At 40.4% G+C, this 27,619-nt stretch overlaps 1 long non-coding RNA gene across 1 annotated transcript in view; it reads left to right on the plus strand.

The window, feature by feature from the left end:
- LOC113603936 (uncharacterized) overlaps window positions 1-27,619 on the plus strand; it is a 55,125-nt gene that overhangs the window by 11,454 nt on the left and 16,052 nt on the right. Inside the window, exon 2 of the long non-coding RNA XR_003425735.2 lies at window positions 24,396-24,540. This is a non-coding gene — a long non-coding RNA (uncharacterized LOC113603936). The remainder of the gene's footprint in view (window positions 1-24,395; window positions 24,541-27,619) is intronic.

Raw genomic sequence — 27,619 nt, forward strand, 5'->3', positions numbered from 1 at the left:
AAGATGGGTCAGGCTCATCCCTTTCACCCCACTTAGCAGAACTACAGATGTTATTCATATTCATCACAATGTCCGGCCCTTTGACAAACGTTACAGAGTTCCTTGGCTCAATAAAAATCATGTGTCATCGAGTGGCCTGGGTTAAGTGCATGCTACTTAGAAAAGCATTTCCCTTCGTCTGTTTGTTTCATGAGATGTTCGGAGACCTCCAACATCTGCATTTCAGTTGCAGCCTGTCTTTCCCTGTTCCACTGCTGCCAAATGCCCTTCTCTTGGCTCTACTCCATTCTTCAAGGTGCTCACTCTCTCTGCTCAGCTCTGTACTTTGCTATCTTTCGGCAAGTCTTAACGTTTTCTTGAGTCTGGTGGAATGTTGATATTCTCTACTCAAAATGCAGAATGCTGGGAGCAGAAGGAGGAGGCAGTGTAGCTTCACACAGTTTTATTAGTTCCTGCCCTCAGTCTCAATCCCAAAGGCTGAAGATTATTTCCAAATGTGCCCTGCAGCCAATCCCATCATTACACGGATATTAGGTCCTACAACCCAGCATTGTGGCTTAGGCATCTCCATGCCTCATGAGACCGTGTGTGGGTTAAGTTTTGACATTGAAAAAAAAATAACAACCTTGTAGAACTGATTGAAAACATATACAGTGTGGCAGAGCATGCCTGTGGATCTCAGCCTGTGGCTTCACGAATTTGAACAGAAAACATCGGCATCTGGTGCTACAAAATAATTACTTAAAAAATAGACATCTCTTTATTTCTTCTACAGCAGCACGAAGGTGTCTCTGCACAAATTAGCTTGAAGGAATGTCATTCTGCATGTAAAAATTCTGCTATGGAAAGTTATTCATTTTTGATATACAATGGAATCTGACTCTAATTCTGGCCTTGGGAGTCATTCAGTGACATCGAAGGCATCAATGGATAATGAAATAATCAATTTTAGTCTTCTCCAGTGAAACTCCAATTTTTGCCTGGACAGAATGGAGGTATTCTAGAATCATGTTACAATTTTTTCCATCTTATTTTAGAGATTAAAACAAAACAAACCTACACAGTGATAGGTTTGAATAAAAACAATAAGAGTAAAAACATATATGGAGGCCTTTTCCTAGTCTAGGTTTAAAATATGCCACTCACGGGGCACCTGGGTGGCTCAGTTGGCTAAGTGTCTGACTCTTGATTTCGACTCAGGTCATGATCTCACAGTTCATGAGTTTGAGCCCCACATTGGGTTCTGTACTGACAGTGTGGAGCCTGCTGGGGATTCTCTCTCCCTCTCTCTCTCTGCCCCTCCCATGCTCTCTCTCTCTTTCTCCAAATAAATAAATAAACTTGAAAAAAAAAGATGCTACTCAAAGTTCTTCAGACATGTCATATTGTCCCAGATCTCTGGGTTATTCCTGGTGTTTCCCATTCTGTCGACTTGACTGTCATGTTACTCTCTCCCTCATCACACACACACACACACACACACACACACACACACACACACTACTTCACTGGTAGTGTCATGTTTGAGGAGCTCTCCTTGAATGTTACAAGATGGGTTCAGTTTTCGCTATTTTATGCTCTGTTAGCATTTTGTTCACACCTCTCTCATAGCATTTATACCATCATACTGCCCATATCTCTTCTTGTAATAAAAGTTTCATGAAGCCAGGGGCCACGTCTTACTGCCTTTTCAACCCCTAGCTTAGCTCCTAACATACAGTAGGTTTTCAGTCAAAGCTGCACTAAACAAACTATAAAATTATGATAATTCTAAGAAGGATTTCTTTGGGATCACTTTCAAGAGAACTAAGGGTCAAAACCGGGGAACTCTCTAGATCAATGATGTTTGTATATTCAGTCTAGTGGTAATGAGCTAGATAGACCTCTTTCACCTTTGTACAACCTTGGACAAGTTATTTAAAGTCTTTAAACTTTCAGGTTTTTTTTTTTCATTTAGAAAATGTTAGCCTCCTAAATAAGTTGTTGTGAGGCTAAAATGAAATGATTCTGATATAGTAGCATTCAACATTAGCTGACATGCTGATAGTAAAGACCATTATATTCTTAGAGATGGTGTTTTCTCTCCATCCACCAGGATATGTAAATTTGGCAGAGTGAAGGTTTTTATCTGTTTTTCATTCTCAGCCATTAAAGGCAGTGCCTAGAAAGGGCGTGGCATATCACAGGACCTCAATCAATATTTGCCGAATAAATTTGTGGATACAGGTTGCTTTCCCAGGAAGGGTCAATGGATATCAATGCTTTGTGCATACCCTTCCACTCTTCTGAATATCTCTAAGACAGTTGGATGGATGTTTAACACTAAACCATGGTCTGTACGGTAGCCAAAGCTGATTACTTCATTCCCTGAAAGTTTTGGCTTATTGACCTGATTAGTAGAATATATCAGTACTCAAAATAAGAATTAAATGGAGAATTTCAGAGATAAAAAAAAAAAAGAAGGCAAAAATCATGTTCCTTCTTGAAAATCTATCATATCCAGAAGGAAAACCATGTGTTGAAGTGACCCAGGGGAAGAAGAGGGATATATTGAGTGACCTCCAGAGGCTCCTTTCAGCACTAACGATCCATGAAGGAGATTTACAGATCCACAAGAATTGACCCCAACCTAGCCTTGGCTCACTGCTTTTTCCCCATTTTGGCCAATCTTCTCACTCCATTCACTATGGCAGCTCCTTCCAAACCCATCCTTCCCCCATTCCTTTGCTGCTGGAAATTACCCCTGGCCCATGGCCTAGAGGCAGTGGCTGGCCATGGAGGTGGGATGTGCCCAGCTTGTACATAAAGGCAACAGCTGGACAGCACACCCAATATGAGCAAAGCCAAGTTTATTTTACGGACAGGCCTCCTGTCTGAAATTTGACTTTCCCCTCTTTGCTGACTTGGCCAGTTTAACAGTAGTCACCCCTGGATCACAGGAAGCACATATTTGCCTCAAAGTCTTTGGGGAGACCCATATAGCCCTCAGATGTACAATAATCCAGATTTCTTACTTTATTTTTTTCTTTTCCATGGGAATAAGAGCAATTCTCTGCCAAGGAACATATTTCAGGATTTTCTTTTGGCTGCTCCCAGGAGGGGGAAAGTTCAAGGGCTTGATGATTTTTTTTAAAACTATGCATCAAGAGAAAGCTGGGCCCTGTTGTGAAAAAAGAAAGAGAAGCAAGGGAAAATATGCCTCATGCACCTTACTGACCTGTCTCCTCCAGTGAACTAGACCTCAGGGGAAAATTGAATCCATTAATGTCCTGGTTGGGGTGGCAGGACATCTGAGAGAAGGTAAGGGGGTTTTTGGATCATTCTTGCCACACCTCTTGCTTAGAAAAAAATAAATTAGGCTCTGCAAATATTTTGTGGATCACATCTATTGGCATCTAGACTCTCTTTTTTACCGTGAGTAAAAGAGGGGGGAAACACTGGCAGAATCCCAGGGGTGGGTATTTATGTCAGCTCCAATGAAAAGCAGGGGTTGAACCTCTGTCAGTGTTTCAGGGAGGCCCTGGTGACTGTGGAAGCATCAGGACCTGTGCTCATTTCTCTGCAGATGTCAGTGACCAAGAGTGCGTATCACGGATGCTGACTTGAAGACTATCTGTATTAGATTTTATTTTGCTTTAAGAATGGCCAAAAAGTGGATTAAACAAAAATCCAGGCATACGAGTGTGTCCAGAAATAAGGATGAGAGAAACAGTGGCAACAAGTTCAAACACCAGGAAAGATTTTTGAAAAAGCTTAAGTCATAAAAATGAAAACAATGATGTCAATTTAAGAGAAATGTTAATGAATGACATAAAGGAGGACAAAAAAGGGAGAGTGGTTAACAAGAAGCAAAGTTAAGGGATTATCTGAGGTGTTCTGTGGTTTACCAACACGTCTTAGCTGAAATAAACATAGCTCGTTGAACCCTAAGTAAGAGAAAGGAAGTAGGAGCCCTGGTGTTTATTTGTTAAAATAGGTTGCCTTCCCCAGGCCCAGCCCTCTGCTTCCTCCGCCCTGTGTGCTCTCAGTTTCCCTGCTCATCAAGCTTTTCTGGATTGCTATCCGGAGTCTGCTGCTGGTAGTCAACCTTTATTGTCTAGTTTGCAACTTCTCTTCCCTGGCCTTCCTCTACCCAACCACGGGCCCAGGGATACCAACAGGGTCACATGCATTAATCTCAGGGATCCTCTCCCTGTCTGCTTGCCTGCTTTTACAGGTCCTCCCCCAAGTCACAGGGATTTCTGGGGGGGGGGGGGGTGTCCTGGGGGGTGGGGTCCAACACGAGGTCTTCCTGATCCCAGTTCTGTCCGTTCTCACTCATTTCATACGTACCTGTTTGCGTACCCGGTGGCTGCTCAGAGCCACACCCTTCCTGGACCCGCTTCTGTGATTTCCCTGGGGGGCAGCCTTGCCTTGCACAACCCTGCGTTCCAGACTTTTCTTCCTACCCCTACTGGGTTCTTCCGGTGGGCCGGAGGAACTGACACAGATAGACCAAGATGCACGAACCTTCCCAGTGCTGAAGCGGAACAAATAGCATGTGTGTGAGAACACACTTGAGGGGTTGGGGACCCAAGAAGAGTGTGGTGGTGAAGTAGTCCAAATTTGTCTTCGAGGCCTGCTGGAGCCATGCCCTCTGAATGTTGTGTTTCTTTTACTTTCCTTTTTTTTCTTCCTCTGAACAGCAGTGTGTTTGGAGGAAGAGAAGAAGGCAGGCGAAGGGAAATGGATGGGATCTCTCTCTTTTCCTTTCCATCCCGTGTGCGTCCCAACCTAAAGCCAGCTCGCCTAGTGCAGGACGTCAAGCAGAAATCTCTGTTGGTGTTCTCATCTCAACTCACCTTCGGAATGTGTTTTCTAGCGGAAACAGACCCATAAATTCGGAGAATAAACTGATGGCCTCCAGAGGGGGGTGGAGTCGGTGAGGGGTGGGGAGTGGGAGATACAGTCTTCCAGTTATGGGATGAAGAAACCGCAAGATGAAAGGTACAGCATAGGGAGTATGGTCCATGGTGTTGTAATAGTGTTGTGTGGTAACAGATGGTAGTTACCCTTATGCCAAGCATAACATAACCTCTAAACTTGTGGAATCATTGTGTTGTACATCTGACACTAATGTAGCATTGTGGGTCAACTGCACTTCAATCAAAAATTAATACAATTGTAAAATAATTAAAAATAAGTTTTTCTTTCCTTAAAAAATAAGAAATGCGTTTTCAGCAGCACATATGTACCTAATTTCTCTTGATATTTAATTATAATTTAGAATTCTTCAATTGCATTTTATTTTACTTTTAATTTATTTAATGCTTATTTTTGAGAGAGAGACAGAGAGAGACAGAGCATGAGCAGGGGAGGGGAGGAGCAGAGAGAGAGAGGGAGACACAGAATCCGAAGCAGGCTCCAAGCTCTGAGCTGTCAGCACAGAGCCTGATGCGGGGCTCGAACTCACGGACCGGACCGTGAGATCATCACCTGAGCCGAAGTCAGATGCTTAACTGAGCCACACAGGCGCTCCGTCTTCAATTGTATTTTAGAGTGCAAGTCGATTTGTGAGTTAAAACCAAAACCAAACAAACAAAACCCAACTGGTCATAAGTGGCAGAAACTGGGTACAGGGGAGGGAAAAAGAGAGCCAGCCTCAGGCTGCCAGTTTTTCAGTGCATGGCTCACTGCCATTTTCTTCATGCATTCACACATTAGATTAATCTTTAGGACACCTACCTGGTGGAAGACACCGTGTGGTACTGTGGGGAGAATTAGAAGGAACCAGTCCTCGTGAGAGTTTACGCTAGAGGCGACTAAACATTCATACAAATAGCTAATGGTCACAAACGAGGAAGGGGTACCTGATGCATTGTATGTGAGCACACTCGGTAATCTAGGCTGCTATAAATATAAAAGGAAATACACTAAAGCCTTGGATTGTGAGTAACTTGTTCTGTGAGTGTTCCACAAGATGAGCACACAGTTTTAATAAATTCTAACTTGATAAACGAGCAATGTCTTGTAATACAAGCAGTACCTGACGGCGAATGTCACATGGTCACAACCGAGCCAATGGTTCTTGAAATTCACTTTGATATACAAGTGCTTTGGATTGCAAGCCTGTTTCCGGAATGAATTACGCTGGCAAACCACGGTTTTACTGTATTCTTATTCAGTAATTGAAGTTGTATTTTACGATTAAGTGTTGTAAAGAAGGTGGTCACTTCTGACTATTGTGATTAAGGAAAATACTGTGGAGGGGCAGCTGGGTCAGCATGGAGCCAGCTTTGGATCTTCTGTCTCCCTCTCTCTCTGCCCCTCCCCCGCTGCTCTCTCTCTTTCTCTCTCAAAAATAAATAAACATTAAAAACTTGTTTTAAAAAGATAAAAAGAAAAATACTGTGGAAAAAATAGTCTGTGAGTAGAGCTTTGAAGCAAGGACAAGATGAATGAACATGGATTGGAGCACCATGTGAAGGGATGTTATGAAGACGGTGTCTCAGGAAAAAGTCCAGCAATAAAAGACACTGAGGAGGAATGATTTCACTGTAAAGGATACAGGGGGTCTGGAAAGAAAAGACAGAAATATGTCAAAGGAAGGACTGATTGGGTTCATTAATCGATTCATCAGAAGAGGTGAAATAGAAGTCAAGGAGGACCCCAAGGATTTTATTCTGGAAGCTATGTTACCATTGGGAAGTCTGGCTGGTGTAGGGGATTAACATGATAAATTTGGTCCTACTCACAGACAGGTGAAGATTAGGATGGGGAATTGAGGCAGTAATATTCAGAAGACAATGGAATTTGGGACTAATACCAAGCTGTTAATGCTGCCCATATTCAGCAGACAGCCACCTGTGCAATGGGCCTATTTAAAGCCCCTAAGAGTAAGAATTCCAATAAAGTGCATTTAAAAGAGATGTAACGTGGGGCACCTGGGTGGCTCAGTCAGTTGATCCGACTTCGGCTTAGGTCATGATCTCGCAGCTGACGAGTTCGAGCCCTGCATTGGGCTCTGTAGTGACAGCTCAGAGCCTGGGGTCTGCTTCAGATTCTGTGTCTCCCTCTCTCTCTGCCTCTCCCCTGCTCACGTTCTGTCTCTCTCTGTCTCAAAAATAATAAATAAATAAATAAATAAATAAAAATTAAAAAAAATTTAAAAGAGATGTAACGTACAAAAAGACGAAACCTAGTGTTAGACTCCCAGTTAGTGAATGGAAGAGGACACACAGCCAGGGAAGGAGAGGCTGAATGGGTAGAACCCATGAGGGACCAGAACAGTATTCTTACACAGAGGGCAAAGAGGAGACATTTCTAGAAAGGGAGATCCGCTTACAGTTCCAAGTACTATTAAAAAAGTAAAACTGGATGTGGGTTGAGAAAAAAATAGGGGTCCACTGGTTCCCTTTGAGTGAATAGATTCAGGCAAGTATAACAGAAGACTCACTAGCGGCTTCACTCACAAGTAAGGAAGTGCAGTGGCCAGAGAGAGTCCATCCTGTTAGAAACGTGATTAGGAGAAGGGAATGGATGGGTGTGATTTTTGAGGGGGTAGCAGATCTCAAAAAACTGCTTTTGTTCCAGACTGACCGGAACAAATCTTGAGTAGAGGGTCAGCTGTCTGCAGAAAGAGAGAATGTAAGATACTGCAGAATTTGGAGAGGGAGTCACTGGTAATGAAAAAGCATAGAAAGGCAAACGTGACTGTAAACAAAATTACCTGCAGAGTTATCAGTGTTAGAAAAGAAGAGAGATTGGTTCTTTTCCTGTTCCAGATGGAAGAGAGAATGGCTAAACGGGTAGGTATATTGAGGCAAAGGCCAGCCAGAAGGAAAATGAGCAAGCTCTCTAACAGGAGTGAGGTGATGTTTAAGATGATTCGTTACTGATTTCCAGGCTCAAAGGGAAGAGTGGGAGCTAATAAATATCGCCAAATTTGTTGAACTAGAAGAGAGTATGGATGGCTTGTGACTGTTGCCTGTGCTGATAAAAAAAAAAAAAAAAAAGAAATGCATTGAATAAGTGGGAACAAATACAATGTAGACATAAAGAATTTTTTAACAAAAAGTATCAAAAATGGCACTGTTATTTTTCCCCTGCCTGACCTTAATTTAAAACTTTGTTTCAGTAAATCAAATCTACTAGAAAGATGTCAAATGTACCTCATAGAGAAATTGTCAAGGTTCAGATTCAATCAACTTTTTATTGCAATGGTTTATGAATCCACTTAATTTAGATTTTGCTTTAAAATAAATTTTATTCATTTTTATTATAAATTCTGCATAAATCTAAAGCAACAGCTTGTCATTCATGCTCAGCCTATAAAAACAGGCTCTTGGAAGTCCATCTAATAGAAAAAAAATGAAATGATAAGTGTATTCTCTAACAATGGCTCTTTGTGAACTTTGTTTTCATTAGATTTTTAATAATATAAAGGCCACTTGGTTCAGGAGAGAAGGGTATAATAAATGCAGCACATTAAAACAAAATAAAACATACATTACCCAACTGTCTAATACTGAATCTGACAATTTATCAAGTTGGCCCAAAATAATAAACCTTACTTTCAGAAAAAAAAATGAAATAAAATTGGACCCTTTCTGAAAAGAAAGCCATGTCACTTGTGGGGCATGCCACATCAATATAATCTAAGGAAGAAGAAAATTTGTAAAAATTCATAGTTGAAGGAATTTCTGATTGAGGACAAACCTCAGGCATGTGCACTATAGAATTAGCATATATAATATGTTGCTAAAAGAAGTAGAATCTGGATCACATAGGGACTAGAGTCAATAATATTGTAATAAATTTGTATGGCGACAGATGGAGGCAGATGTCCACCACACTTATTGTAGTGAGCATTTTAACAAGAATATAATTATCAAATCACTATGCTGTATACCTGAAGCTAACATAATACTATATGTCAACTATACTTCAATTAAAAATAAATTTTAAAAAATCATAAGGGGGGGCGCCTGGGTGGCTCAGTCGGTTAAGCGTCCGACTTCAGCTCGGGTCACGATCTCACGGTCCATGAGTTCGAGCCCCGCGTCGGGCTCTGGGCTGATGGCTCAGAGCCTGGAGCCTGCTTCTGATTCTGTGTCTCCCTCTCTCTCTCTGCCCCTCCCCTGTTCATGCTCTGTCTCTCTCTGTCTCAAAAATAAATAAACGTTAAAAAAAAATTAAAAAAAAATAAAAAAAATCATAAGGAAGAGAAAATATAAAAAAGAAAAAACACAAAGGACTATATAAATGAATAAAAATTACAGCAAAGTGACTCGAGGGAAATTGCACTTCTTAGGTTCTTCAAACATCCAAAGATGAAAATATAACATAACATAATGTAATCAAATTAACAAATTGTATAAAGCAATCATATATTATTTAAAAAGTTGTGGAATTTAGGAATACATATTCAAATTATTAACTTTAAACTCTGTATGAAGTATCGAATCTATTTGGTGGAAAATATATCAGACAAGCTGGCTATCCAAAAACCAATGGAATAATGATAATTTAAAAAGCTGTATCCCAAATGCACTCCACGTGCATTGTTTGTGGGTTTTGTGATTCATATACAGTTTCTGTCCTTGGAATATCCAACTGGATGGCCAGATTGGGCAGATACTTACATATGGAACATTAGTGAGTAGCGCCCTGCAGGTTAAGATAAATGCTAAATGAGTTCACCCAAGAGCTACTGCAGTTCAGAGGAAGCCCTGGGAGCTGGAGGGGATAGAGAATGCTTTACCAGGTAGTATGTTAGATGAATTCATTACCTCATCCTGTTACACAATAGAGTTTCCCATTTATATAAATAAAGGTGCAAGTAGAAAGATCTAAGTTTTAGTTGCAGTTTCAGTGATGATTTTCAGACCAGTGATCAATGGCGATCCTTTTTCCCTTATCTCAGCTTAGCCACCCCAATGGTACTTACAATTTTATTTTATTTTTTAGAAAAAGAGTGGGGGTGGGGGAAGAGGCAGAGGGAGAGAGAGAGAGAGAGAGAAAGAGAATCTTAAGCAGGCTCCCTGCCAAGTGTGGAACCTGATGCAGGGCTTGATCCTACAACCATGAGATCATGACCTGAGTCAAAATATAGAGTCAGATGCTCAACCGACTGAGTCACTCAGATGCCCCTCATCTCCCACCCTCTTAATTGGCAGCTTGCGTTCACTACTCTTATTGGGTATAAACAATGGGGGGAAATTCGTATTGATTCCTGAATAAAGACAGAGGAAAGATTTAGGCAGCTTATGTGGTTTGAGGCTCAGGTTAAATCCAGAAGAGATTCTGGCATTAGAATATTGAATTGATCCACTTCTGGGTCTTTCAAACAAATAATAAAGCCTACTCAAGCTGCAACAGAAAGACTTAGCAGACCTGAACACTATACACGTAACAATTTCCATCACTTTGTTAATACCCAAAACTATAGATATTAGTTACAGAATATTCTGTATAAATTATTGTAAACTGTGCATTTTGTTCACTGAATTATATTAATTTAATTGCACGATAGTTACACACTACATATTTTTCATCAACACACGTAATATTCATGATCAGTGGGTTAGGTTTCTCATGTGTACGCTTTTGAGAATCCTGGAGAAAGAGATGTTATCATTGTAAATTCCTGTACTGGAAAGGGAGAAACTGGTTAGTAAAACAGAAAGTCAAAGGAAAGGAACCCCAAGACTCTGCCAATACACAGTGCAAAAAATGCAGTGGGGTTTTGGGTTGGTCAAGTTTCCCAAGCTAGCCTTTACATATTTGGATAAAGCTAAGTGCTTTCTTTCTCCTTAATTTTTCAGCTCTGATGTATTTTCAGGAAAATTTGATCCATATGTTTCTAATTCATTTATTCCAACTCATCAAATGTTGTTTTGTAAGAGTGTTCTCTGCCCAAAGTTTTTCTAAACAGTCTTAAGAAGGCCCCTAAACAGAAATGGGATTAGATGCAAAGGGTACCCATTGCCAAACCTAAATTCTCTTGAACCCAGTGTTAAGTAGAAGACTAGCATCTATTTTTAAACCTGGCAAACCAGAGACACCATTCAGCTGCTGACTCAGAGTGAAACAACAATTAGCTGTTATCTGTGCAAATTTTAGATGCAAAAACATTGTTTTCTAAAAATTTGTGGAAAAGGAGTAAATTCTTATTGATAGCAAATAGAACAGCATTGTGCTTTGCTTTTTCCTAAAACTTGGTCATAGTTATCATCAACTTTGCTTCTCAGCAAAATCATATGAGATAAACAAGGTAGTTGTTTCCATCCTCATTTTACACTTGAGGGAACTGAGGCCCAGAGAAATCAAGTAACCTTCCCTATAGCACATAGGGATGTTATGGCACAAGAGAATCTGGAACCCAGTCCTCCTGGTTCTAAACTCCTGATTCTCTTTGGACAAATAGTGGTGTCTACATCTCTCCGTAGTTCACACAGACAATATCTTGATTCAAGGCAGCACGGGTAACCCAGTGTATAGAACTCAATATGAGCCTGACTAAGGGACCTGCCAGTGACAGGACCAGACAGTGTCCCTGTCTCTTTTTCCGGGATATCTCCAGCCTTCATGTGGGTCAGTCAACCTTACTGACAGCTGGGTGAATTTAATATATAGGCATTTACACACACCTGGGAATTTGATCTGATCTTATTTGGATCTAATTTGCTCTCATTGATTTATTTACATATTCCTGAAGATTATTGTAAAGATTTATTACAAAGGTAAATATGACATGTCATACTATTAAAAATGATGGCATCCAACATATCATTTGGTTCTCAAAACACTGTCTAAAAGAAAGACCAAAAGTTATTTGTCCTTACCTTACAAGTAAAAAATCTAAGATACAGAGTTACTAAAGTTTCCATATTAAGAGCTGAGTACAGCATGTGTAGCATTTTCCATAATTTACTGAGTGAAGCAACTGTAGGTCAATTTTCAATATTAATGATGATGTTGACAAAAATAATGATGGTGGTAATTACCACTGACTAGGTTTTTGCCATGTGCCAGCTACACAATCTCAATTATTTGTCACAGAAAATATTGAGGTGGACATTTTTAGTGTTTAAAGATGAAGAAATGGTCTTGACAAAGTTAGGGATTGCATTAGTTAGGGGTCCGTTTGCAACCAGCAACAGATAACCAAACCTAAACTGACCTTAGGAGAGACAGAATGTTTTGATTCCTATCACTGAAAACTCCGTGGGCTTCATGTGTGGCTTCATTCTGGGTTGCAAATAATATCATATAACCTTGTAATTTTCTCTATTTCTTATTTCTTTTTTTCTCTGTTGTTGGTCTTATTCCCAAGACCCACGTGGGGGTAAGATGGTAACCAACAGCGAGAGATCCTTTCTTGCCTCCATAGTATACACTTGTCCCTGGCTGATATTGGTCCATGTCAAATCATGTGTTTGTGCTTGAACAAATTCCTAAAAGATCCCTCTGGATTAGGCCTGAGTTTCATGCTTATCCTTGACTGGGGATAGTGCAAGTTCTAAACAAACCACATAAAATGAGTGTGAGGAATGAGGGGTTTCTCAGGAAAATGTGGATGGGCTACGAACCAAAATATCAGAAAGGGCAAAAAGACACTAGGAGGCCAGATACCTATGAATGTCACTGCTAGTGGCCTCCTAAGGTCAAAGAGCTAGAGTGTGGCTGAGCTGAACTCACATGCGTGTCTCCTTCATTTCAAAGTCCATTCTCTTAGTGATATTCTGCAAACAGCGAGCTAATAAATATTTTAGGTCTTGCAGGCTGGACGGTGTTGGCTGCGACTACTGAACTTGGCCATTGTTGTGCAAATGCAATCAGAAACAGCACAGACACAAATGGGCACAGCTATGTTCATAATACTCTAAAAAAAGATGAAGGGAAAGATTTTGTCTGTACGTTATAGTTTGCTGATCTCTGCACCTCACTTTTCATGATCTTTTTTTTTTTTAAGTTTATTTATTTTTGAGAGAGAGAGAATGTGCGAGTTGAGGAGAGGCAGAGAGAGAATCCCAAGCAGGCTCCACACTGTCAGGGCAGAGCCCAGTGCAGGGCTTGAACCCATAAACCATGAGATCATAACCTGAGCTGAAGTCAAATGCTTAATCAACTGAGTCACCCAGGTGCCCTGTCACTTTTCATGATTTTGATTGGACGCAGTCCACACATATAGAACAGAACTGGAACAGCCTTTGCAGTGTGCATAGGTGAAAATATTGCCTAGATGAAGGTGCACCAGTCACACAGCTAGTCAGTGTGAGAGCCACAAGTGCTTATGACCCACTCCATGGAAAATCCCTCATATGTCCCTACACTAATCAAATAAATACAAGAAACAAAAGCATTCAGGAGGAATATTTTATGAGTCAGAGAATATTCTACATCATGTTGATAGTTTCTATATCACCATCGTACCACAAGCTTTCTTCAGGTATTTTTACTCCCTGAATAATGTAACATCATTTCTGGCCATCTTTGTGGTAGACAGAGTAACGGACTCCCAAAGAGGTTCACGTCCTAATCCCCAGAACCTCTGACTATGTTACCGTATATGATAAAGGGAGCTTTGCAGATGTGGTTAAGTCAAGGATGTGGATGGAACTAGAGGGTATTATGCTGAGCGAAATTAGTCAGAGAGAGACAGATATCATACGACTTCACTCATATGAGGACTTTAAGACACAGAACAGATGAACATAAGGGAAGGGAAACAAAAATCATATAAAAACAGGGAGAGGGACAAAACATAAGAGACTCATAAATATGGAGAACAAACTGAGGATTACTGGAGGGGTTGTGGGAGGGGTGATGGGCTAAATGGGTAAGGGGCATTAAGGAATCTACGCCTGAAATCATTGTTGTACTATATGCTAACTCATTTGGATGTAAATTAAAAAAGTAAAATTAATAATAATAAAAAAAGAAAGACACCTGTTCATTGGCAATTGTATACCCAGTGGTAGCACATCTCTGGGCACATCGAAATGTTCAATGGATATTTAGTGATAAAAGGAGAAGTGGATGAGTAAATATGTAACTGACAAATGAATGAATGATTTTGGCATGGTGGAGGGGGGATTCTCAGTCCAGAGAAAAGTGAAGTTTTCAGTTCTTAGTGCAGTTTATTCTAAAATTCTACACTGTAGAACAAATATCTAAATGCCTTAGTTCACTTCAAAGCATAACAAGGAAACAATCAATTTGTAATTTGATACCAAAAAAAAATTCAACTGAAATATCATACAAATAACTTTTCTTCTATTCCCCAAATTACTGCTTCCAATTAAATATCACACTTTGTATTTCTTATAAATCCTGGTGGGGTTTTTAAAAGTTTTTTTAAATTTTTTTTTTTTTTAGGAGAGTGAGAGAGAGAGAGAGAGACAGCGAGCATGAGGGGGGGAGGGGCAGAGATAGAGAGAGATACAGAATCCAAAGCAGGCTCCAGGCTCTGAGTTGTCAGCACAGAGCCTTACGTTGGGCTCGACCTCAGGAACCTCAAGATCATGACCTGAGCTGAAGTCGGATGCTCAATCAACTGAGCCACTCAGGCACCCCTAAATCCTGGTGGTTTTTAAAAGGAAAGCTATACCCCAGAAAAGTTACTTATATGTAAATGGGAAAAGTCATGTTCTAAGATATGGGATATGCTGTCCTTGTGAAATGTCCCCTGGATCTTTCACTTTTATAGTTACCTTAGAAGTAATTTGGTACTTATAGCCCTGAGGAGTTATCAAGTGCACAGGACTGGTAACTTGAACCAAAGAGTGTGAACAGGAAGGAATGGTTTCAATGGAACTAGCTCAGAATATTCTAGGGTATAGATTCACAAATAGAGGCATAGGTGGTAACTGACAACAGAGTTGAAAAAGAAACAAAATGCGTGAACTAACCTAATAAAAATATTATTGTGAATTAGTGTTTTATAAATGTAAAAATGTAACTTGACAGAGAAAATTGGACTTGACTTAAGAGAGTTTTCTATTTACAAAAGAAATATTGTGATATGTGGACTTGGATACAGGAGCAGAACCACTTACAAGAGTAGGAAAAAGAGGGGATTTGGAAGAACAGACAAGTGTAGTGGAAATTCTAAAAAGTTTACCATGAAATGTACAATTTCTCCTTTTCTCTTATTAACTTTTCTGTGCCTTCTACATTACCACCAATGCTTTTGGTATAATGGAATATTGGTAGGTTAACATGACAAAAGGTTTGGGAGCCGAAGGCAAGGTATTTAGGGGGAGAAAATACAGTTTTCATATAGAGACAGCTAGCATAATAATAACAAATACTCCATATGTTTAGTTTTTTATTCATTCATTCAGAAAACAGTTACTGGGAACCTATTTTGTGCTAAGGACTATATTAGATATCAGACATAAAAAATAAAATTCCATATTCCTTTGAGCTTAATAGAAATTCAGACATGGTATAATAGGTTTTTCTACAAATTACTATGCAAACACAGATCAGAAAGAACACACACACATACAATCCCTTCATTATGACTGGGCTTGAATACTTCAGAGAGGAGCTGTCATTTATGCCGGAAGAGTCGAAAGTTCGGTAAAAGAAGAAAGGACAATTTATTCTAGATATGGAAGAAAAGTCGGTCAATGGCTCAAGATCATAAACGTGGGTGGGGTTTTAGGAAGACACAAACAATCCTGAGTCATTAGAAAATTGGGGTGGAAAAGGGGAGAATTATCATGGGATATGAGACTGGTGCCCACACAGACCTGTGGGTTGGTAGGAAAAGGTATTATTCTCACTTAGATGAGAAGAGAATCTCAGAGGGTTGTCCAAAGTCACAGACAGAAAAAGTTGGGAAGCATATTCTCCCTCCCACTCTACAGTTCTTTCCACCATACTAATGTTTTCAAAACTGTGCCCAAAGAAGCCTCAGGACATCACAGAGATTCAGAAATTACAAAGATAGGGGAAGGGGAATCTCACTTAACAAACAGGAAGGCTTCATTTGAGCTTTTAAAACAGTGGGCTTTTTACATTAGATATCTTTGAACACTGTTCCCCCACTACATCAATAAAGTTGAGAAGCATGGCACCCTATCAATCATCCCATGGTCAAACTCATTGCTTCGTAATTAGATTGTGAAGTAATTACTAGTCATGAGTAATGTTAACATAAACTGAAGGAGGACAAGATGGTAGCTGTCTCCTGGCTGGGTAATGGCTGGTGACACATGAGAAAGGCTGACTCAGCTGGACACTGAGGGATAATTTAGTGAGCGGAACTAGAAAGCATTTACGATACTGAGAGGGGAATAACCAGGCTTGAGAATGAGCTAAAGGATCTGTGCAGATGTCTGGAGGTCCTTTTCTTAAAAAAATAATCTATCCTAAAATTTTTCTTGCTGTAATTAAAAATAATATTACCATTATAAATATTTCCTTTAAAAATTTCTTTTGTTTGTTTGTGTCTGAGGGAAAAATCTTTCTCTTGGGTTAATAGAGAGAGAGGATGGAAAGAGAAGTCCTGCGCTGAAACGTGAGTGAATTGGTAACTTGCCAGTTTGGTTGGGAGGGTTGGTGACATGGAAATGGAGCCTTGGACATGTAACCTGCCTCCCCTCTGCTCTAAAATGCTTCGAAGAGCTGTCACATATAGCTGCATAGGACGCATCTTGCATAACTCCTGAGTGTGGTATTAGTATATACCATGATGTAAAAGGAGCTTTTTGCAGTTGAGGAAAGGATAATTCTCTGGATTATCCAGTTGGGTGCAATCTAATCATATGAGGTCTTAAAAGCAGAGGGAGACAGGAAGTGGAAGGGGAGACAGGAAGTACAAGAAGGACATGACCTGCCATTGCTGCAAGAGAGAGGAGAGGAACCAGGAATTTAAATGGCCTCTAGAAGCTAAGAATAGCCTTTAGCTTACAGCCAACATGAAAATCTGGATCTTGATTTTACAACAACAAAACATGGAATTCTGCCCAACAGTCCAAATGGATTCTCCCCTAGAGCTTCCAATAGATAGTGATCCTTTGACCTGGCTTAATCTTCTGACAGAAAACCAGCTAATATATTAATTTATTGACCCTCTCCTTTAGATAATCCGGTTGTAAATTGTAGAACTCAAAATTAAATAATACTTAGTTGAAAAGAATAAACTACTTCTTCTCTCTCCAAACTCATCAAATAACAAGAATATCGTATATCATCACTGACATTCCCCATGATAAAAATGTCATGTCCTCTGGAAAAAATGCCAAAAATGGCAAAATGATACAGACCACAAGAATTCCACCTTTTGGAGAAATTCTCACAAAAGTCACTGTTACAATGATCTTATCCTGGCTAAAAAACTGCCCCCATAGTGGATTAAAACAATAACAAGTTTATTGTTTATCGCAACTCTACGGATCAGGAATTCAGATGAGGCACAGCGAGAATGGCTCTTCTCTGTTTCATGTGATGTCTGTGGGGGCTGTACTATCCAAGATGGCCTCTTTACTCATATATATATATATATATATATATATATATATATATATATATGTATATATATATATATATACACACACACACACACACTCATATATATATATATGTATATACTCATATATATGAGTATGTACATACTCATACCTAGCTAGGGTAGTTTGAACACCTGGGACCTGGCTGAGACAACTCAGCTGGGTTCACAGGTCTAGGATCTAAGCTCTTGCTGTTGGCTAGGTTCCTCCACTATCCTCCATATAGCTTTTCCCTCATCCCATCTCCCACCTCCACCCCACACCCTGGCCAATATGGTCTTTCCAGGTGGTGTCTAGAGCAGCAGAAAGTATCCTGACTATTTAATGAGCAGCTGGGCTCTGAGAAAGAGAAAGCAGAAGCTGCCAGTTTTCTTACTGGCACATCACTTCTGCCTTAAAATCTTACCCCTAAAAAATCTACAAATCTCTATATTTACAAATCTCTATAAAACTCTTTCCTTTTTGTATTAGTCAACCTTGGGCTAGAGATAGTATTGACTATAACCATCAACATTCTATGTAACTTGCATAATTAGAATTCAACTGTGAAATAGCCTTAGAGGCTATGAGACTTTAGCATGACAACAAGCTAACGGTATAATTCAAGTGAAAGATGTTGCATGACCTTCTTCCTTGCTGAGTGATTTCTACCTCTCAACTGTTCCATCATCAATTCCTTGAATTATGGCTACAACTGACTTGTATGCCTTCCTCGACATTTGACAATGTGGAAGAAGGAATGGCTGTCCCCAGTGCATAACCTCTCGCTGTGTCCTGCCCTTTTGGCATATGACTTTGTATTTCTTCTCACTGGAGGTAGTATGTACTTTCCCAGTCTTTGACTTTGGCTTTAGCCAATTGCCTTGATTTAACCACTGGAATATGGGCAGAAGTGAGAGTTGCCAGTTCTGGGAACCGGTCTTTAGAGATGTTGTATGTCTCCACTTATCCCTCTTTATGCCTCTGCCATTCCCATGAGATAAACATGCCCCAGCTAGTCCACAGTCGAAAGATGAAGAGAAACATGTGGAGCAGACCCATATCCAACCTGGAAATTTGCATAGTGCTTAGTGGAGGCCTACTTAGATCAGCTGATCCCCAGCTGATCAACAGATGTGTGAGAGTAATCATGCTGTTTGGGGTGGGATATTATGCAGCATTATTTTGGCAACAACTAGCTATTACACGTGGTAAGATTAAATCACAAGAGAAAAGATTTCCCATGACTTCAAGCAATGGTTGTCATTCTGAAATTTGGAAATCATAAAGTTCAAGAAATCCAAACACCTAGCCAACACTGAGATTCTGGTATTACCAAGTGGTCTCCAGATTCCGCCAGACTAAATGAAATCCCACCTTTATGATGTACTTGAAAGGGTACAAATTACAGGCCAACCAGATGAAAATAACTCTTTTAATGAATGTGCTAATACATGCCTTTAGAAGATAGAAACTAGCTGAGAAGCCTTTACAATAGCCCCAATTCTGGCCTGACTGCTGCCAATTATTAATACGTGACTTTGGAAGTCAAGAGGTAGAATTAGAAACTCTGCATTATGAAAACAATGCCTATTGCCTCAGAGCCAGAAAGAGCCTTGGTCATTCAATGGTTTTCTCAGCACTTGGATCAGGGATTCATGGTGACATTTACTAATGTAAAGAATGGGTCAGACAGCTGTCACGGGACATACAAACATCTCAGCGGCCAAATCAACAACCTACAAAATGTTTTGTAGAAAGGCAACTCTTATATTTAATGTATTTAGAAGTAAGTGTTCATAGGTACCTTATCATTAACTTGACATACAACCTGGAGTCACACTTCCATTGACATTTTTTAACATGGCAATCATACAAAAGGGTCACTATCTACACGAAAGGCAAAATCATAAATAGGTTGAAATGTCTCTCAGATTCCACCCAGGAGCCACAGAGAGTTCACAGTTTGATTTAAACTTTTGCACTAGAAGCAATTAGCATTTGGACAGCTGATGTGAAAATCACAGTTTTGTTCTTTTTTTTACACAGAACATGATTATTGTACAACCTTGGGTCTCTGTTCAGATTTAAAATATTTTGTGTTGGTGTAGCAGCATTAGATATATTGTCTGCACTATCTCACCCTTACTCTATAGGTTATGTCAACATGAAATTCCTGAAAGTAATGTCAATGAAACATGAAATTAATTTTGTGTGGCTTACTGGCTTTTGCCAAAACAGCAGTCCTGTCTTTAAAGTGGTTACTTAAAATGCAGCTATGTTCTGTCTTTGGAAAGTTTAATTTTTCTCTTAGGACTTTGTCCTTTTATTATTCCTCCTCACACAACCAAAAGTTATCAAAACCCACATGATTTCATGGCATTTTGTGCCCGAGAGATCTGTAAGTCTATTCCCAAGCAAAAGCCTCCAGTAAGTTTTAACAGTTATCTACTAGCCTCTGCTCTACAAATAGGCAACTTAATGAATTTTATAAAGAAAGAAAGAAGGTCAAAAGATATGGTAATAAATTAGAGGAGGTGAAGAGGAGATTACTGGAATGCTTTGGGGGAGGCAGTTAAACCGCTTGAATGCCACAGGATCTATGATTTTCTGAGGCAGTCAAAACCGTTGAAGCTCAAGTGCTTGTTTTATGCTATCGTAGCTGACTGAGAGGGAGAAAACTGGACACTGAATTTCCCTGGGACACCAATGTCTTCCTCCCACCCCCATTAAGCGGTATCAGAGTTGGCTGGGGGGAAATGGATGGCATGCTGCCTTCACCAATGAAAGCTGACTGAACATTCCCGAGAAAACCAAGTCATGCCCTTGGGAAAATATGTAACAAAAAGCCAAAATAGAGGTGGCTGCTTTGAATGCTTCATTAAGTCAAGAAGAAAGGGATTTCAAGTAAGTCACCATTTGTCCTCATCTAAAATTTGTTATATATTGGGGCGCCTGGGTGGCTCAGTCAGTTGAGCGTCCAACTTCAGCCCAGGTCATGATCTCACGGTCTGTGAGTTCAAGCCCTCCGTCGGGCTCTGTGCTGACAGCTCGGAGCCTGGAGCCTGTTTCAGATCCTGTCTCCCTCTCTCTCTGACCCTCCCCTGTTCATGCTCTGTCTCTCTCTGTCTCAAAAATAAACATTAAAAAAAAAAAGTTCTTTAAAAAAATAAATAAATAAAATTTGTTATGTACCTATTTGATTAGTGACATCACATGTGGGACTAAGGGAAAATGTTTAAACCAGAGAGAAGAGGTTTCTCAGAAACCCTACTATGTAAGACACCCATTGTCATTGCTATATGCTTGACAAAATCAAGTCAGGATGGTGACAATTGTATTTTATAATTTATAAATCAAGGAGCATTTATGGAGCATATTGTATATATCAGGTATTATGTTGGGGATCTTTTGTATTTGCTCTTATCTATCTGTCACATTGTCCCTGTTGTAAGGATAGTCTTCCTTTAAAGCAAGCTCAGTTAAGGAACTTTCTGGTGCTATAGCTGCTAAGTGTATAATTAGAACCAGTACCTAGATTTTTTTTTTTTACTTCAATTATAGGTTATCGTGATGGTCAGATCAAGAAATCAAGGCTAAGGAAATGTTGAGCCATAGAAAGAGATAAGGAGCAAAACCAGGAAGATTAAAAAAATTACATTAGTAAGTTTACCAAATAACTTCTGCCTTGTTCCAAAAAGGGCCTAAGGTAACTGGAAAATGCATATAGTATAAATGTATTAGAAAAAAGAAAAAAAATCAATTACAAATAAGGATAGAAGAGTAGATGCTTATTGCTGAATAAAAACATAGGACACAGAAATGTTTTCGCAATTCCAGCCAGTCACAGGTGCTCAAACGTGGGATGGTGGGAAGAAAGCAATTACAAGCAACAGAACACGTCCGGGGTTGGTAAATGATGATGTCAACGACTGGGGCCCATGTCAGGTACAATTTTGATTGTGGTCTCTTTTATTTATTTATTTATTTATTCATTCATTCATTCATTCATTCATTCATTCATTTATTTATTTTTTTGTTTGTTTATAGACTGCTCCAGCAGGGGAGAGGGGCAGAGGGAGAGAGAGAATCTTAAGCAGGCTCCATACTCAGTATGGAACCTGACGTAGGCCTTGATCCCTGTACTCTGGGATCATGACCTGAGCCGAAATCAAGAGTTCGACACTCAACCTGACTCAGCTACCCAGGTACCCCTGAATGAGGTTTCTTAATGTGCTTGTTTGTGTAGGAATCGTACCCCCAAGTTAAAGCTCGTTCTATTTTATGAGGGTGTGTTTGTTATATCACCATTTATTTCCTTATCAAATATAAAAGAGGATTTTTTGAGATGTCAGTTAGGTTCTAAATGGTGACTACCAAGCAAGAGAGAAAGGAAACCAAAGTGTTGATGAGGAGAAAATAATCATTCTTGTAGCATGGAGTCAAAGGGGGTAAGGACAATGGCAGGCATAAGAGAAAAGAAGGCTAGTGAAGTTTGGAATCGGAATGTAGGAGGCCTGGGTCCAGGTGGAAGGATGGCCCATCAGCTAGATAGAAAATCTTTCACCAGAGGTAGATTAGCTACAAAGTCTTGACAATATCTATACACGTCTCTCTCTCTCTCTGTCTCTGTCTCTCTGTCTCTCTCTCTATATATATACCTGTATACCTATACTTATATCTATGTCTACGGATAAAGAAAAAAAGAATCACAGAAGGGAGTTGGGGACCACACCCTACAGTAGTAACCACTACTGGGATGACAACAGGCAGCCCCCAAAATGGTCCCAGCCATCTCTCTAGCTTCTTCCTGGAGCATAGATTAATGTGTTGCCAATCCTTGCCAGTATTGGCATTTTAACTGGGGAATTTTCACTACCTAAAGAAAAATTCATGTGCCTATTTCTGTTGTTAACAAAGTCCTTTTTATTTTAACTAACTTCCACGCCACCCTCCTCCCCAACACAAAACAAAACAAAACAAAACAAACTAAACTAGCATAGGAGGGATTTCAGGTTAGTGGGGTGGAGATTTGGGAGTCAGAACGCCTGAAGTGCCCAAATTACATCATTCAGGTGCTTCCTACTTTACCCAAGGGGAACACACACACACACACACACACACACACACACACACACACACAACCCAGGCCTGGATGAACATATCTTTAGGATTGCATCACTTCCCACATTTCCCCCAAATTCTATAATCCCAAACTTCACACGGGATTAGTCTGGAGAGATGGCAAAAAGCACTACTGGGATCCAACACCTCTGCTAAAACTTCGAGGATTAACAATATGTGCTAAGTGGGCTGATTTAATTTATTCTGAATTAAATTATAATTCACTCTGTTTCTCATCGGGGAAGGTGAGGTGAGAAGTGAAGCGATGAGGGAAAAATATGTATGTGGTTGCTTAATTGACTTGTACTCAATTACGAGCTACAATCCTTTGTTTTAATTCTTTTCATATGTTCTTGAACTCATAGACATTCTCACGGGAACGGCACCATATAGTACAAAATCGTGATGATACGGTATTGCTCTTTCCATTACTATTAAGCCCGCTCTACTGGTCTTCATGAGTCAAGAGAAGCCAGGGTTATTTTTCTTAGCATGGGAGTCTTCAAAGTATCAAGGGGGAGATGGTTTAGACAATGTCTCAAAATTTCTTTTTCAGGAGCTGTGACTTAACAATGTTGCAAAGTGCAAAAACAGAGGGGGTGGGGAAGGGGGGTGAGTGAATCTATATGACAAGTCTTGTAGTGCGAGTGTTTGTGGTTAACCGAGAAACACATTATGAGTCAAGCCTTTGGAAAGAGGTGAGTAATTAAAGACAAATGCTATGACATAATCATTTTACACGCAGCAGAACGATTTTAGATTAAATCTGGCCTGACCCACTGCTCAGCAAGTGTTATCATGGATTCTTGAGAAGTATTCATTTATTTACTTTCTAATTTGGCCCAAATTTTTATTGAAAACCAAAAAAAAAAAAAATCGTGTTTCCCATAGGAAATAGCCTGAGTCCGGCGTTGGTTAATAAGGTTGGTGTATTTGGGAACAGATCTGCTGTGTACACGAAGCAACTTAGCTCGAAAAATACTTCATTTGAGAAACGCAAGAAAGAGCTTGGCTATAAGCACTTTTGCAGGAATGAACCCTCTTATGTTTAGGAAGGTTACCATATGTGCCTTTAGATAACTCAGTGAAATATCAGTTAAACCAATAATTTTGCCATGATAAAAAATTATATTTACTGACACTTTGCTTTGCAACTCCCCAGCCTGTCCCTGCACACACACACACACACACACACACACACACACACACTTCTTTTTGGCTTCATCCTGTATATCAGTCACCATCTATATCAGTCTGATGTGGAGACACCAAGTTTTGCAGCAAGAGACCCATTGGAGCCTCACTCCTTTCCTAACTCTACCACTATAATATAAAATATGCCATGTAACTCCAGGACATGGCTTCATGGCTTTCCAAATGCTATTAAATTTTAGCTGCTGCCTTTATTAAATGCAGAAAACAGGGGTGTGTGGGGGGATGACAGGGCTCTGAGTTTACCCTTTTGTTCTTTTTATTTGAGTAGATGTGGAATCGTTAGGTAAGGCAAGTTTTCTGTGGAATAAAACAATAGAAGATTTTGTTTGGTGCGCTGACCCAGTTCAACAGGCATCTCGAAACATTCCAGCAAAGAATTGTACGTTTGTCTTAGGGAAGAAGAACCTCATCCCTCTCTCCCCCCTCCCCCCCCCAGAGAAAGAAGTTTAGAATCCAGGGCCTTTGACCCACGTTACAGAAAGAGGATTAAGTATCAGACACTGGGACCCATTTCCCTTACAGGATAATTATTTCCTAGTAGCAACCATATGGCCACATTCTGTTCTCTTGCAGGGTAAGGCATGAACACGTTTTCCCGGAGAAACATGCACTTAGACTTGGTGGTAAAGAGATCACGGTCTCCCTGGCCAGTTACTGCGTTCTTGGGAATTCTGCTGATTTGTCAAAACATGACTGATGTTCAGAAAGCTGACGAGGCGTAAGTCACAGCCTTTGAAAAGCGATTGTGTGAATGTATGTGGATGTGTGTTTGTGTGTGCACATGCATGTGTATATTTCTTCCCACAGGGGAAACGTATTTCCATAAATATTATTACACAGGAGAGGCAAGTGCAACTGCAGGAATGAATCTACAGTACTTTTCTCTGGGGCTCTTATTAGAGTTTTTGTCTTTGCTCTCAATTTTTCTACAATGCCTCCGTGATTATTGAGGCTTACGTTAAACGTTGATGAATGAATGCCAGCCCTGTGGCAACCACAGTCCGGTCCGCAGGTCGCTCTGGTACCTGTTTTGTCTGGAGCAGTATAACCAAGTCCAGAGTAAGGGTGGGGCACTACCGAGAGAGGTAGCAGGGACTTCACAGCCCCTGTCAACAGTGGGGCTCTGCCCATTTTGACTATCACCGGCCTCATGGCACACGGACAGATGCCAAGAGGATACTTCACTGCTTGCCTGTTTGGCTCAGTCCCTTCCTTCCCTGCTTCTCCCAAACCACCTAATTGGTAGAGGTGAATAGGGCGTCTCCAGAGCAGGACTATTGTCAGGCAATCAGTACAAGGGTCTGAATCTCAATCATCCCTCTCCTATTTTTTTTTTTTTTTCCTTTCCACAAGGTCTCCTACCCTAGGTTTTTTTTTCAGTGTCCCTCCAATTCCATGACTGACCTACCATTAATCCCTGTGTTTTCACATGCACTTTTTTTTTTTAGTACTTATTTATTCTTGAGAGAGAGTGTGCAAGTGGGGGAGGGGCAGAGAGAGAGGGAGACACAGAATCCGAAGCGGGCTCCAGGCTCTGAGCTGTCGGCACAGAGCCTGACCTGGGGCCCGAACTCACAAACGGTGAGGTCATGACCTGAGCCAAAGTGGAGGCTTAAGTGACTGAGCCACCCAGGCACCCCCTCACCTGCAACTTTTGACCCTACAGTTTGTGACTTTCTCCCTGAATCTTGCTGCAGGATAGGACAATCAGGCGTCTGCTTATACACTGAACAGTCAGGCTAGGTCTCTGATTGTCTAGCTAAATAGCTGCACTTGCTTATAGGAATTAATGAATAAAACGAGGTCTGGATTTCACAAGTATCTTTGAACTTCAAGTCTTGCTATTCACACCAGGAAGCCAATTTCATGCAGAACTTTCCTGTTTTAACACCTAGGATCAAAAGGAAAAGGATTACTTAGACAAGTAGCATTTAGAACACAGCCTTAAATCTAAAACCGAGACTAACTTCAGATTTTCTATTTTTCCTTTACTGCAATATTTATGCATTTGATTTTTAATTTCAGCACACATCCGTGCTCATAAAAAGATCAGAAACAACAGAGCTCTGAATAATTGGGACAGAAAACAGGCTAAGTGAGGAAGAGGATATTCACAAATAGGATCCCTAAAGGCTTCTGATTTGTTTTCTCTCAGAACAAAATCTAAGCCTGGAGAAGTCCTCTGTAAGCTCTCACCTTCTTTACTTCTTGGAAGATTCAGGTAAACAGTTTCCTTGTTTTGCTTGACTTTTGGAAGCATGCTTGAAAGTGTGAAAGACAAAAATAATTCCCAAGAAAGGAAAAATACATCCCATTATTGATATTCTAATGTTATCTGATTCTTAAATCACAGCCTGAGATTTTTTACACCTAAGATTCACTTCATTGTTTTCTCACTGTCTTCAAGAATGAAGTTGCTTTCTACTGCTAAAAACACCTGTGTATCTATCCTGCCCAGTATATTCCTCACACAGCCACAGCCCCTTGCCCTTTTAAAATCAGCCTGGCTAAATTTATCAACTGAGCTAATGAGGGAGCTAAGAGGTTGAGTTTCAGGCAAGGTGTGCTTTAATGATGAATATATTATAGGCAGATTCTGTAATCTTGGGGCCATATCATCTGTCCAATTTTATCCAAGGCGTTGGGACTCTACTTGGCAAGAAATGGCGCTTCTCGCTTTCAACATTTCAAATATTTTGAGAACCATTGCTTTGGTCTGGGGTACACGAACGGTGCCAGTGATGCTATTCTCTCGTTCTCACTTCACATTATGTATTTCTCTTTCACTCTTCCACACCTCTTTACACGGATCCTAACTTTTACCCCTGGCAAACTACTACTCCAAGGAGTAGCCCAATTACCAATCTCCAAAAATTTCCTGAATCAGTCTGGTTTTTGCTCTCATTACCCCAACATTTTGAAAGTACCCACCGGTCATGCCGGGGTCCTCGTGCTACTGAACCACCTGCAGAAAACGAGCTTGCTATTTGCTTGGGTGACTGATTCTGATGACCCAGGGGGAAATTGGATTACTTCTGTGCTGAGGGGACAGGAAGGATTCTGTCTAGATTTTAGGAGATTCTCTGGGCACCTTCTCATGTTTTCACACCCAATAACAAACGTTAATGGAAAATGTCAACAACCAAAAGGAGGCAGAGCCCGTGAGGGTGAAAGGTTTGTGTCACCATAGCAGGTAAAGAACTAAATTAGCTGAGGAACTAAGGGAAAAGAAAACCCAGACTAGGGGGGTGGAGGGAATAAATTATAAATGGCTTCATGATGGGGCGCCTGGCTGGCACAGTCGGTTGAGCGTCCGACTTCAGCCAGGTCACGATCTCGCGGTCTGGGAGTTCGAGCCCCGCGTCAGGCTCTGGGCTGATGGCTCGGAGCCTGGAGCCTGTTTCCGATTCTGTGTCGCCCTCTCTCTCTGCCCCTCCCCCGTTCATGCTCTGTCTCTCTCTGTCCCAAAAATAAATAAACGTTGAAAAAAAAAATTTAAAAAAATAAATGGCTTCATGACACTTGCAGAAACAAAGACTGTAGCCGCCATGCCTATTTTTCTGCCTTCCTTACTGTGTTATATGGCTTATGTGTTATTTTCCCTTCCTGTTATCTCATGCAAGGATTGTTATATTGTCGGATCATTTTCAAGTTTAGTGTTTGTGTTGCAAGATATTCTGGTGGGACAGTGACTGGATTATAAGAATAGTTAACATTGCTCAGAGATGGGTACCATGTTCGTTGCCCAGGGATGGAAACCATTGACTGTTGGGACTTTGTGTCTCTTCTTTCTGGGG

Source organism: Acinonyx jubatus, chromosome E4, assembly GCF_027475565.1.
Source record: "Acinonyx jubatus isolate Ajub_Pintada_27869175 chromosome E4, VMU_Ajub_asm_v1.0, whole genome shotgun sequence".
Classification (NCBI taxonomy): Eukaryota; Metazoa; Chordata; class Mammalia; order Carnivora; family Felidae; genus Acinonyx; species Acinonyx jubatus.